Here is a 13,105-nt window from a genome sequence, read left to right on the forward strand (position 1 = left end):
CGGTATGCTGATAACCTAGCTCTCTGAGTAAGAGGTCCTGGCCTACAGCATTTGTGATTGCCTTGATGTAAATATGTTGGATCATAGAGAAAGCAAGAGAGTTTCAGAAAAACATCTACTTCTGCTTATTGACTATGCCAAAGACTTTGACTGTGTGGATCACAAAAAACTGTGGGAAATTCTTCAAGAAACGGGAATACAGACCACCCGACTTGCCTCCTGAGAAATTTGTATGCAGGTCAAGAAGCAATAGTTAGAGCCAGACATGGAACAACAGACTGGTTCCGAATCAAGAAAGGAGTACGTCAAGGCTGTATATTGTCACCCTGCTTATTTAACTTTTATGCAGAGTACATCATGTGAAATTCCAGGCTAGATGAAGCACAAGCTGGAATCAAGATTGCCAGGAGAAATATCAATAACCTCAGATACGCAGATGACACCACCCTTATGGCAGAAAGTGAAGAGGAACTAAAGAGCCTCTTGACCTCTTGATGAAAGTAAAAGAGGAGAGTGAATAAGTTGTCTTAAAACTCAACATTCAGAAAACTAAGATCATAGCATCTGGTCCCATCACTTCATGGCAAATAGATGGGAAAACAATGGAAACAGGAAGAGGATTCATTTTGGGGGGCTCCAAAATCACTGCAGATGGTGACTGCAGCCATAAAATTAAAAGATACTTGCTCCTTGAAAGAAAAGCTATGACCAACCTAGATAGCATATTAAAAAGCAGAGACATTATTTTGCCGACAAAGATCTGTCTAGTCAAAGCTATGGTTTTTCCAGTAGTCATGTATAAATGTGAGAGTTGGACTATAAAGAAAGCTGAATGCCGAAGAATTGATGCTTTTGAATTGTGGTGTTGGAGAAGACTCTTGAGAGTCCTTGGACTGCAAGGAGCTCAAACCAGTTAATCCTAAAGGAAATCAGCCCTGAATATTCATTGGAAGGACTGATGCTGAAGCTGAAGCTCCAATACTCTGGCCCCCTGATGAAAAGAACTGACTCATTTGAAAAGACCCTGATGCTGGGAAAGATTGAAGGCAGGAGAAGGGGTCGACAGAGGATAAGATGGTTGGATGGCATCATCAACTCGATGGACATGAGTTTGAGCAAGCTATGGGAGTTGGTGATGGACAGGGAAGCCTGGTGTGCTGCAGTCCATGGGGTCGCAAGGAGTTGGGCACAACTGAGCAACTGAACTGAACTGATGTCTTTAATTAATCATAGCAGCACTTATCTAGTGTATTGTTCTCAGGACAGGTACTGTTAGACCTATTTTACTCATATTAATGATTGAATCCTCACAGCCCTCTGGGAGAGGTTCCATTTTCATTCCCATTTTATAGATGAGAAAACTGAGGCACAGAGAACTTAAGTAATTTGCCCAAGCTAGTAAAAGGCAGAGACAGGATTTAAATGCAGACAGGGTGGCTCCAGAGTCCATGCTTTTAAGCCACGTGCAGAAAGTCACTTAGCATGGGGCAACAGTTATGGGGGGGGGGGATGAACAAAGGAAAATACATATATTAGCAAGCTGGCACCTATTTGCTTTTATTGCCTTTTTGGTAAGCAAGGCAGGGTAAGGGTAGTGTCTCCACAAGCCTGCCCCTGCCCTCTCAGGTAGACTGGGCTGGAATGGCTCAGGGCCCTGCCCACCATTAGAAATATGGCAGGCAAGAGTTGCTGAAGGTCTGAGGTCCAAACAGCATTTACACTTGCATGTTCTTCCATGAAGCTGTGTCTGCTGATGCAGGATCTTCTTCCCACCCATTCATCCTGTATAGCACTTCATGGGCCTTTTCAAAGTGTAAGGTTTGAATCTTTTTTTCAGATTTGGGAAACTTCCTTATTTATTTGATGATTTCTCTCCCTTTATTTTCTCTCTTGGATATTGGGCTTCTTGGATTGATTCTCTCTTTCTTTGGGGCTCACATTTTGGAAGATCAGTTCACCTTTTCCTTCTAGGCCCTATTCAGTATTTTATGTTAGCAATCATGGTTTTAATTTCCAAGAACTTTTCTTCTTTAATTGTTCTTTTCCCTCATCACTTGGTTGGGGTTTAGAGAGGCAATCCACACTGGATTGCTCTGAAGTTACAAGTCAGAATTATCTTAGAGTTCCCTGAATTTGTCACCTTTCCTGGGGAGCCAGGGGTTCTGCCTTCTTATCTTGATTTTTCCACACTCCAGCTTTTCTGCTCTTTGAAGCTTGGGCACATTAAGGATCCATCTGCCCTGGCTATACTCACCAGGTCCCTACTCTGTGTCTCCACGTGAGGCACGGGGCCTGGGGCCGGGAATGTGAGGGTAAGAAGTCTCTGTCTTCATGGAGTTCCCACGTCACAGCAGACTCTCACGGTATCAATACACCAGATTCACTAAGCATTGGCCCACCCTGTGTTTTGCATACTCCACAGTGTATTTTTCACATTTTGGTTTCTTGTCTGTTGGCTCAACTAGATTGAACAAGGGCTCATGTTTTCTATGTTTATTCCAAGGTTCCAAGGAGACCCCTGATTGTTGACATACTTACACACACACACACACATGCTGGTGCTGTAGAGGTGTGCTTCTGGAAGGATAGAAAAGACCATAACCAAATGGCATTCCTCTGGAAGGATTTGCAGAGATGTGGGGAATCAGAGTAACCCCAAGCCCACTGCCACCCATCCCCCGCACCCATGACTCACTTTCTAAACAAACACTAAGGTCACCATTGCCACTTTCTCTAGTGGATGCAACAGTCATTTCTGGCCCGCAGTGTCTCAGCATCTCACCTTCTGCCTCATAAAACCTGAAAACCCACAGTTCTATAAACAGACATTAAAGGACAGTGGGGGTCGGTGGGGGGGGGGGGAGGAATGCACTGACCAGGGGGTCTCTACTGTTCTCCCAGAGTTGGAAGTCTCCTTTTATAGGACAATGGGCCACGGGACCAGAACCTCAATTCAGTCATTTATTTGTGGATGCCTTCATTCATTCAGCAGGTAATTCTTTATTAAGGAAATATTATATATTAGACTTAGTACCAGGCTCTAGAAAGTTAAAAACATAATATGGTGCCCTCCTTACAGATTTCAGGAGTTCACAGTCTAGGAGACTAAGTCATGTGACAGTCTTCCTGGGGTGAGCAGCCTATCCCGACCACATCGAATGAATGAATGAGTGAATGAATAAACGAATGAGTAGAAATACCTGGCTCGGTGAGGATATATCCAGCTTCTTCCCCTGGGAGGACGCTGGGCCAACCAAGGATCAGGGAATCCCCATGAGAGTCTGAGACCCTGGACAAGCAGAGACCAAAACTCCACAGCCTCCAGCCTCCTAGCAGCATCCACCCTGGAGGAGGGCCTGGCTCGTGGCCCAGGCGCCTGGCCGGGGAGGGCTGGGCCAGTTAAAATCTGGATCAAAGAGACAAAGAGGAACGCAGAGTTTCATTAACAGAGGAACCAGACAGCCAGGCCAGGGCAGGGCGGGGGAGGCTTTAGGTGCTGGGAGTTGCTACTAACAAGTGTCAGGGTTAAAGGAAGAAAAGCCATGTGTTAGCATTAGGGTCAGGGCCCTCTGGGTTGCCAGTTTCAAAGCCGGGGGCGGTGGTCAGCAGAGAGGAGTCCCAGGCTTCCTCAGGGCATTCAGCCCAGGTGTGGTCCCAGAGCCAAACTGGGCCGTGGAGTCCCTGGTCAGTGAGGAGTGACATTGAAATTCCCCATTTTCCTGGTTTCCCTCATCGGTCAGACAGCCCTCATCGGCCCTGGTCGATCCTCCCGCGGCTTCCCGGCTTCCCGCGGGAGTGGCGGCTTCCCGGGGAGCGGGGATGCCCTTGCTCAGAGAAGTCTTTTCTGGGTGGTGGGCTCAGTCTGTGGACCCTGAGTTTGGTGAGGCGGTCTTGGTGCAGTCTGGAGCTCAGACCAGGAATTCAGAACAGAGACCTTCTTCATCCAGGATGCAGGAGAAAGCTGCAGGAAACCATGGACTGCAGGGGGCTCTGGGAGATGGGGGTGGGGTGGGGGCGGGGGGGGGGGCGGAATCTGGGGGCTGAGTGAGCCCAGGCCCAGTAGACGCCTCCCCTCCCAACTCCCCAGGGCGGCTCTTGGCAAGAACGCGGGCGGGCAGGACAATGGGAGGACGGAAGAATGTGCTGGCCCGGTTGCACGGGAGTCCGAGGCTGGGACTCCAGCCCTGCAAGCATCCAGGAACTATTTCAGAAGCAGGCTTTCTGTGTGTGGGGCCAAGGCTGCTGGGCCTGGGCGGTGTGGCCCAGGCCACGGGGCGTGCCGGCAGGAAGGCCTGGTCCTGGGGTGGATGAGCCGCCCGGGCTAGGAAGCTGTGGGTGGAGGTGGGGACCCGGAGGCCCAGCGGTAACAAAGGTTACAAAGCTCTGTCTATGCGAGGCTCTTGGGAGGACTCAGGAGGGTGGGTGGGTAGGTTTCCTGGGTCTCCTCGTTGAAAAGCTTGGAGGGGCTTGTTTGCCAAACACCGGGAAGCCCTGGGTCTCTGGCTAATCAGGCTGGAGAGTTCCACCTGGCTCGTGGTTACGGGGTGTGGGCAGCACCGACCCCAGTGGAGACTCGGGGATATTGCTCCCCAGAGACCCAGACCCTCTGTTCCTGTGATGAAAAGAAATGTATTCAAGAAAAGAGCACTGACTTGGGGAGTTCCTGCCGCTTTGCCAGTTTCCCCTGAGAAGTCTGCCTTTCCCCCTTCCCTAGCTCCATCTCTGCCTGCCCAGCAACCACAGGCGACCCCAACCCCGCAGACTGAGGACTGCAGGGGTGTCCGCCCCAACCTGAGCCCCAGGGGAGCCCCGGGGAGGGGCGGCAGGGGAGGCCACGGTGAAGAAAGGGCGGCTCCAAAGAGATTTCTGGTGGGGGCCCAGGCTGGCCTGCCAAGGTGGGCCCCTCCCGGGAGGCCCTCAGGGAAATTCCTCTGCCTCCCGAGTCTCCAGCTGTCTCCCAGGGCAGGAGAGGGCAGAGTCTACTTCCTCCACACGCTTGGAAACAACCAGGGACAAGGTCCTGCCTCGGCTCTAGACACCCGCCCCGCCTCAGGCTGTGAGTGCGTGTGTGCGCGTGTACGTCTGCGGTGTGCGAATGAGTGCGCGTACGTGAACGTGTATGTCAGTGTGTGATGTATGTGCAAGTGAGTGAGCCTGTGAGCCTGTGTGTACTCTTTATGAGTGGTGGGTGTGAGTGTGTAAGGAGCCCCCCCGCCCCAGCCTGTCGGTTTTGAATTGGTCCTCATGCCGTCCTGGAGCAATGAGGGTTGATGAGACAGAGAGGCCATGTTTCCAGCGGGTCCAGCTTTGGGCTTCAGGAGCTCGTTTCTCAGTTCCCTAGAGAGAGAATCTTTTCTGGTTAAAAGGATGCACAGCTCCCAGCCTTTGCCCCTCCTGGCGCATCCCATGAGTGTGTGCGTGTTCCCGTGGCACACAGAACACCTTGGGGGTCACTGCACATCATGGGGCTCTGGGGGGTTCCGTGGAGCCGACCCCAGGGACACATCCCTCACTGGGCGTAGGTGGTTTCGCCTCTGGATGAAGGTGCTCTCATCCTGTGAGGATTCTGGACGTGGCTTTGGAGCCTTTGGCAGGAGCGTGGCAGATGCCAAGTGGCCCCCTTGGGAGCTGCTTCCACAGCCCTAGTCACTGCGGCCTCTGCTCCTCTCAGCTCCACATAAGACGAGGGGTGAGGACAGCTGGCCCACAGAGCCCTGTGTCGGAACTGTCTGCGGGTTTTGTAAAAACCCAGATTTCTAGGCCCTAGTCTCCCAGGTGGCGCCAGTGGTAAAGAAACTGCCTACCAGCACAGGAGACATAAGAGACACGGGTTCAGTCCCTGGGTCGACAAGATGCCCTGGAGAAGGGAATGGCTACTCTTTCCAGTATTCTTGCTGGAGAATCCCATGGACAGAGGAGCCTGGCGGGCTACAGTCCATGAGGTCGCCAAGAGTCGGACATGACTGAAGTGACTTAGCACACCTGCACACCTCGTGTGTATGGAGTCAGAGCTCACAGGGTGGGGCCTGGGATCTGCCTTCTTACCAGGAACTCCAGACGCTTTTGCTATTTAAGCCAGCTTGCGGGCACCGGGCCAGGAGACCAGGGGCTGGCCAGGTCGGGAAAGCGTGGGGAGCTCGGGCGGTGACCTCCCCCAGTCCTCACGGTCCCTGGAGCCAGGTGCCCCAGCGTGCCCTTCCTTCGCCTCTGAGTCAGAAATCCTCGGGGGGCTGGGGCAAGGTGAGCGAGCTGCGCCCTTCAGTCTGTCCCCGCTGGATGGGCCAAGGCAGCTGCTCTCGCCAAAGTGGCCCAGGCTGGAGCTGAGAAGGCCGGGACGGCGCTCAGGCCGCAGCTCTGCGCTCACCGAGGAGCGATGGCTGGTCTGGACGTCTTGACTTTCTTTGCCCCAGGCGGGTTGGCCTGTGAGGGAGCCAGTCACTCGGCCCGGCTGCCAGGAACGGCCCTGACAAGATGGCAGCCGGCCAGCCTCCAGTGTTGTTTGGCTCCGGGGGACGGCTCTCTCCCACAGGAAGCCTTTCATCTCCACGGTGGTAATCGTGAGTTCAGAGGGACTAGCCTCCCACTCCAAGGAGCTCAGTGGGATTGTGCAACCCGGGCCTTTGCGAGGAGAACCCCTTTTATCTGCCAAGTGTCTTGTTGTCCGTGAGGCCTGGGCAGACTACATGTACCCCACTGTGTACATGCCATTTGGTTGGGGCTCTGGGAATCAGAATTGGTGGACAAAACAAGATTGGCGTTGCAGGGCGGGGTCGGGGGGGGGAGCGTGGCTTAGGCTGGGGGTGGGTAGCTGAAGCCCAGGTCCCATAGTCATCTTGGGGGAGGGTGGTGCTTTCCAGAAAATTTCCCTGCTCTCCACAGCCAGCTTCAGACACTGCCACACTCCAGAGGGGGAGACTCTCAAGAATGGGGATTCCCTTAGATGGGGTGGGAACTATGCTTTTTAAATTCTCCGTTCAGGACTTAAAATGGAGAAGGGAATGGCTACTCACTCCAGTATTCTTGCCTGGAGGATCCCATGCACAGAGGAGCCTGGCAGGCTACAGTCCCTGGGGTCACAAAGAGTCGGACACAATTGAGCAACTAACACACACATAGGGCTCAGTAGGTCTCAACAGGGGCTTCTTCATAAGCACCAGCTCCCTGTCTCTTCCTCAAAGAGCGGAGCCTGGGGAGATGCTCCATCTGACTGACCCTGAGGCGAGGGGAGGCCAGGTTAAGGGACTCGGATCCCCACGCCCAGAGAAGCCGGCATGGAGGGTATCTCTTCGTGGCTAAACGACCCTGCAGGGAACACTCACTCACTCACTCATTCCTTCAACACACCTTTACTAAGGGCTTCTTTTAAAAATTCTGCTTATTTAACTATTTTATTTTATTTTGGCTGCACTGGGTCCCTGCTGCGTGCGGGCTTTCTCTGGCTGCGGCGAGCCGGGGCTGCTCTCTAGCGGCAGTTGCACTGGTGGGGCTTCTTGTGGGGGCCTCTCTTGTTGTGGAGCACAGGCCCTAGGGGGCACAGGCTTCAAAAGTTGTGGTGTACAGGCTTTAGTGTCTCCGCGACATTTGGGGTGTCTTCCCCGACCAGGGACCAAACACGTGTCCCCTGCACTGGCAGGCAGATTCTTAACCACCGGACCGCCAGGGAAGTCCAACCGAGGGTTTCTTATGCGTTCCAGCCTCTGGGGAACAGCAGTGGACAAGAGGCAGTCTTTGTTCTTTTAGAATTTACATTCCTATGGGAGGGAGGGGAGGTAGGAAATTAAGATGCTAATACATAATGTCGTGTGAGTTAGAGAAACAGGCTATGATTAAGTTAAGGCAGAGTAAAGACGGGAAAGAGAAGGGCTATTTCTGACCATGCAGGGCAGGGAACACTCACTCACTCACTCATTCCTTCAACACACCTTTACTAAGGGCTTCTTTTAAAAATTCTTATTTATCTAATTATTTTATTTTTGGCTGCACTGGGTGGTTGGCTCAAGAAGGGTTGTCTTATTACACCTTTTCCCTTATGTTAAAAACATGCTGTACTCTGTAATGGTTCCCACCACTTGAAGTTCTTAGAAAGCAGAGGTTAAAGTACCCATTGACCCCTTCTTTGTCCCCTCACTACCCCTTTCACACACAACTTTCCCAAGAATCAAATAGTCCTCTATCTAAATTTACCAACCATAAGCCACGGAACTGTTACGATGTGATAAAAATTGGCAGGTTGATGTTGTATCTGTTACCTTTAAGGCCACTTCATTTAAACCTGGGGCTGATGGCAAGTTCCACTCATATCACCACGGGATTTAGGCCACCCAAAAGAGTGACTTATAGTTGGTAAATTTGGACATAGGAACATTTGATTCTCAGGAAGCCTTTTAACTTTTGCTCTCCTGAATGGACACTTTTTGGGCTTCCCTGGTAGCTCAGCTGGTAAAGAATCCGCCTGCAATGCAGGAGACCCTGGTTCGATCCCTGGGTTGGGAAGATTCCCTGGAGACACGATAGGCTACCCACTCCAGTATTCTTGGACTTCCATGGTGGCTCAACTGGTAAAGAATCTGCCTGCAATGTGGGAGACCTGGGTTCAATCCCTGGATTGGGAAGATCCCTTGAAGGAAGGCATGGCAACCCCCTCCAGTATTCTTGCCTGGAGAATCCCATGGACAGAGGAGCCTGGCGGGCTGCAGTCCACGAGGTCACAAAGAGTCAGACATGACTGAGCAATTAAGTACACATGGACACTTTGGGATCCGCCCAGCCTGGTCCCTGGCTTTCAGGAGGATGGAGGGCAATGTGTGATTTGTGACACGAGGAGGTCTGTCCAGAGGCCAGTCAGCCAGAGTTGATGCTGGACGCCGCCAGACTAATGGGCTTTCAATCAAGGCGCAGTGAGTGCTTTCCTGGAGAGGCAGGAGGTGTGGTGGATTTAAAGGTAGAGTTGGAGCTGGAGCCCTTGCAGCCCTGCCACTTTGGGGGGGTGCCCAGACCCAGGACCCAATCCTGACACCGCTTACTAGGCTCCCTCTGTTTCTCTGAGCCCTAATTTCCTCATCTGTAGACTAGGATCTTTATCTCAGAAAACTGTAGGCCCCTGGCTTATGTGATTCACTTGATAAGTGATACTGGCTGCGGCTCCTTTGGCAAAGTGCTTACTGTCTCTCAGCTTTGATTCTCCCTCTGTGAGAGCAAGATATCAACACCCTGGCCTCGTAGGGTTATTGTGAGGATGGGAGGATATCTGTAAAATTGCCTGTCACAGGGACTGGGGTTCAACAACGTGTGTGGAGTCTACAGTGGGAGCTCATCCCAGAGTGAGCCGGCAGGCGGGCAGGTGTGCAGAGGCGCTCCACGCCCCGGGGACGGGGCTTCTTCCCTGGTCACCGACTTAGCCAATGAAGGGAAAGTACGGGAGGGGGAGTGGGAAGATGGATTTGTGGATGTTTTTGCTGATTTAAATTCTGCTTTCAGGCATTTCCCAGGTGGCTCAGTGGTAAAGAACCCACCTGCCAATGCAGAGGGCACAGGTTCAACCCCTGGTCCAGGAAGACATCACAGATGCCCGCAGAGCAAGTAAGTTCGTGGGCCACCACTCCTGAGCCTGCGGTCTAGAGCCTGGGAACCAGAATCAGCGAGCCCACATGCCCGAGAGCCCCATGTTCCCCAACAAGAGAAGACATCGCAAAGAGAAGCCCGCACACACCAAGAAAGAGGAGCCCCCCGCTCGCCACAACTAGAGAAAACCCAGGGCAGCAAGGAAGACCCAAGCACAGTCAAAAATAAATAAATAGTAAATAAGCTAAAATTATTTTAAATAAATTTTCTGGTTTCAGAATTGGAACTGACAGCATCTGCAAGGCAGCAGCTGAACGGATCGTGTGCTCGGAGGAGGGCCGGGCGGGAAGCACCAGAGGCTGGTGAAAAGCGCAGTGTCACAGCTCACAGCTCCCCTTCCCCTGCTGAGCGACGGTTCTGCTCCCCCACGTTCATCATTAGCCCTTTCCATCTGCTGACTCATTCTCACACAGCTCCAGCCCCGGAAAGCTGAGCGTGTGGAAGGAGGCCTATTAATAGCCTTTTCCTGGGACACTCATCCCGGCTATTTCTAAGACCGTGTGAAGGCAAGCCCTGAAGTCCTGCCCCTCATCCTTGCCCCCCACCCCACCAGCCTGCTCCTCGGAGATGAGCCGTGATAGTTGTAGGCGCAGGTGGGGGGCGGGTGCCCAGCAGGCTCTGGAATGTCCATTCTGTCTTGTCAACATTTGTCGAGATTTCAAAATGGTGGCCTGTCTGTTTTGGCCAGAGGGCCAGGCGTGGGAGCGGTCCTCTGCAGGGGGCTCTGAGGGCTCCACGAGGCACCCCACACACGGAGCAGGTGAGGGAGAGGATGCCGGACAAACCCCAGCGGAGGGCAGGGAGCCACAGGGGCGGAAAGCCGCAGTGCCAGCCAGCAGGGCTGGGTTTGCCTGCAGAGGGGCTCTGTGGGCCCCGCTTGGCACACAGGCCGCAGAGCCCAGAGGGCACCCGGCCTGTGCACGGCATGCTGGCCGTGGTGCCCAAGGCAGCCTCCCCGACAGAAGGAAAGTCACAGGGCTCAAAACAACCTGGAGTTAAAACTCCCCTCTGGGTCCTCCCCACCACTCTATGCAAAACAAAGAAGTCTCTCACCCGAAGAAAAAAATTGGACATTAAGGTTGATGACGCCCAGCTCCCAGCTGGTCCAGTCTCTGGCCGATCTCCAGAATTCCTTGCCCCAGCCGTTTTTAAGAGATAACTACTCCGAACAACCTTGGAGAAGAACAGGCCCCCTTAAGACAGCAGAGTTGCACATATATGCCTGTATACACTCACTCTTTCGTTGGGTTAGCGCTGCTGCAGCTGCTGAGTCTCTCCAGTCGTGTCCGACTCTGCGCGACCCCACAGACGGTCTCTGCAGCAGCTCACTAATCTGACTGCTGCCCCTTCTAGCCTCATTAAAGGTGATCGGTTCCTGTAAAGTGCCGGTCTTGTTCTTTCTCCGAACTGCGCCTTCTCTCCCTCCCTAACCCTACGTTGACCACAGCCAGCGCGCGGCCTGCTTCAAGGGCATCATCTGCGACAGTGAAGGGTGTCTCTGGGTGGAACAGAATCTGCGGCAGGGCAGACGGAGGCCCTGGCCTGAGGAGCTCAGAGGAGGTCCAGCTTCTTGGACACGGTGTTGGGATGAGGCCGGTGCACTTTCCGAGGGGGGCCTTTTAGAGGGGCGGCTGAATAACAGGCAGTCCAGAGAACTGTGTGTTGTTTTTTATTTTCTTGGCTCGATGTCACTGCTCCTTAGCTGTGTGTCCTTGGTCAAGACATGACCCTCTCTGGGCCTCAGTTTCTTCAACTCTGAAAAAGGTCTTGTTGGACAAGATGAGCTCCAAGGTCTCTTGCGGTCCTGACCATCCTAGCTCATGCTGTGTGCCTTCTCAGAAAACGTAGCTCTGAGAAGACAGAAGTGGAGCCCGATGGGTCAGGAGATGGACTGGTGGACCAACAAGGGGCAAAGGGGAGGAGAGGGGATTCTCTTTCCCCCGGAAGCCATCCCCATCCCTTGTCATTAGAAAGCCTCGCCCTGGGCTCCCCTCACTCGCTGGCGGGTGTATTCCTGCCCGGGGAAAACTGGCCAGCGTGTCGCTTTTATGCGCCGGAGGCCGCCTGCCACCTTCAGGCACTGTCAGCTGAACCCCGGCTTCCCCGTCCACCTCCCACTGGCCCCCAGCTCTTCCCCTTTCCTCCACCGCCTTTTTGTTGAAGTCAGGACTCAGAAGGCTCCAGGGATGGAATGAGAGTGATGAGCAGGGGTCTGGGTAATGAACAGAAGGTGCTTGGTCTACTGAGGTGGGGGTGGTGGGGAGACAGCAGAGGGAGGCGAGTCTGGGACCTGGAAGTGACCTCGGTGCTTCCCCAGCTCCCGGCAATCAGCAAGACCTGTGTGACCCCCAAAGGAGTCTTCTGTGTTCACTTCTCCATCTTTCAAGTGTACCAACCTGCCCCTTCCTGCCTCAGAAGGTGGGTGGGAGCACTCACGTGGCCCTTGAGAGCCTGCTGCTTGGCTGGCCCCCAGCAGGGAGCTGGGGGGGGCAGGGCAGCACTGACGCCTGGGACAGGGGAGTGTCACTGGGGACCTGGGGGCGCGGGGAGTTCAGGACTGACTGCTGGGGTGGGAACAACTCCACTCCCAGCTCCCGGGTACTTGAACACTATTCACCACTATGGAAGGGAACAGTGGGACTTACCTGTCACTGGTCATGAGGACCAGTAACCAGCCAAGCTGAGGCTAGCCAGGGACCCAGCATGCCCCAGGAAGTCAGATTACTTACTCCAGTAGAGTCTCTCTAGGAAATCTGGATTGGACCCATGGAGAAAAGGAGATAGTGGCTGAAGGAGCAGAAGCAGAAAGGATACCCGCCCCACCCCAAGGTAGAAGCAGGGCTCCAGACCGGGGTCAGTGGGGAGGGCGTATGTCCCCGGATGTTACACGGGAACAAGAACGGTGCTAATGGGTGGGAGCAGAGCGGACACGTGGAGCAGAAAACAGCAGAAGGCAACCAGGAGGGCACTTGAGAGGAGACGGGAAGGCATGCCTGGGCTGCCTTGCTTCTAAAGGGATTTAAATGAGTCTCCGATTCTTGGGACCAAAAGAGCTGGAGAGGATGGGGTTTAGGGGGCTGGAGCAGCCTGTGGAGAGGACAGAGGTTCTTCTCTGGAAGGCCAGGAGGAGCCAGGACAGGCGAACACCGGGAGGGAGGGATGTGGCGAGAAAAGTGCTGGCAACAGAAAAGCCTGGGGAACACCTGGGGAAAAGGGAGAAGATGGGCGTGGTTGGAGCCATGGATCCAGAAGGCTCATGGACCAGAATTTGGAAACATTCAGAAAGATATATTGTTGTATCAGGATGCTTCCAGTTGCTCCTAACAGAAAACCCTGCCAAATCTCGGTTAAACTCCACAGGACTGGACTGGCTCATGTTTGGGAAAAGCTGGCACCCCATGGCAGACTTCAGGCACGGCCGGATCCAGAGTTCAAAGGCCACAGCAACAACCTTACATCAGCACCCTTCCATTCTTCTCCTGAA

The 13,105-nt window shown here is 53.6% G+C and overlaps 1 long non-coding RNA gene across 1 annotated transcript in view; it reads right to left on the reverse strand.

Moving 5' to 3' along the window:
• Window positions 1–3,050: 3,050 nt before the first annotated feature.
• LOC133069425 (uncharacterized) overlaps window positions 3,051–13,105 on the reverse strand; it is a 39,095-nt gene continuing 29,040 nt past the window's right edge. The window contains exon 3 of the long non-coding RNA XR_009695853.1: window positions 3,051–3,406. This is a non-coding gene — a long non-coding RNA (uncharacterized LOC133069425). The remainder of the gene's footprint in view (window positions 3,407–13,105) is intronic.

The sequence above is a fragment of the Dama dama genome, chromosome 14 (genome assembly GCF_033118175.1).
Source record: "Dama dama isolate Ldn47 chromosome 14, ASM3311817v1, whole genome shotgun sequence".
Lineage (NCBI taxonomy): Eukaryota > Metazoa > Chordata > Mammalia > Artiodactyla > Cervidae > Dama > Dama dama.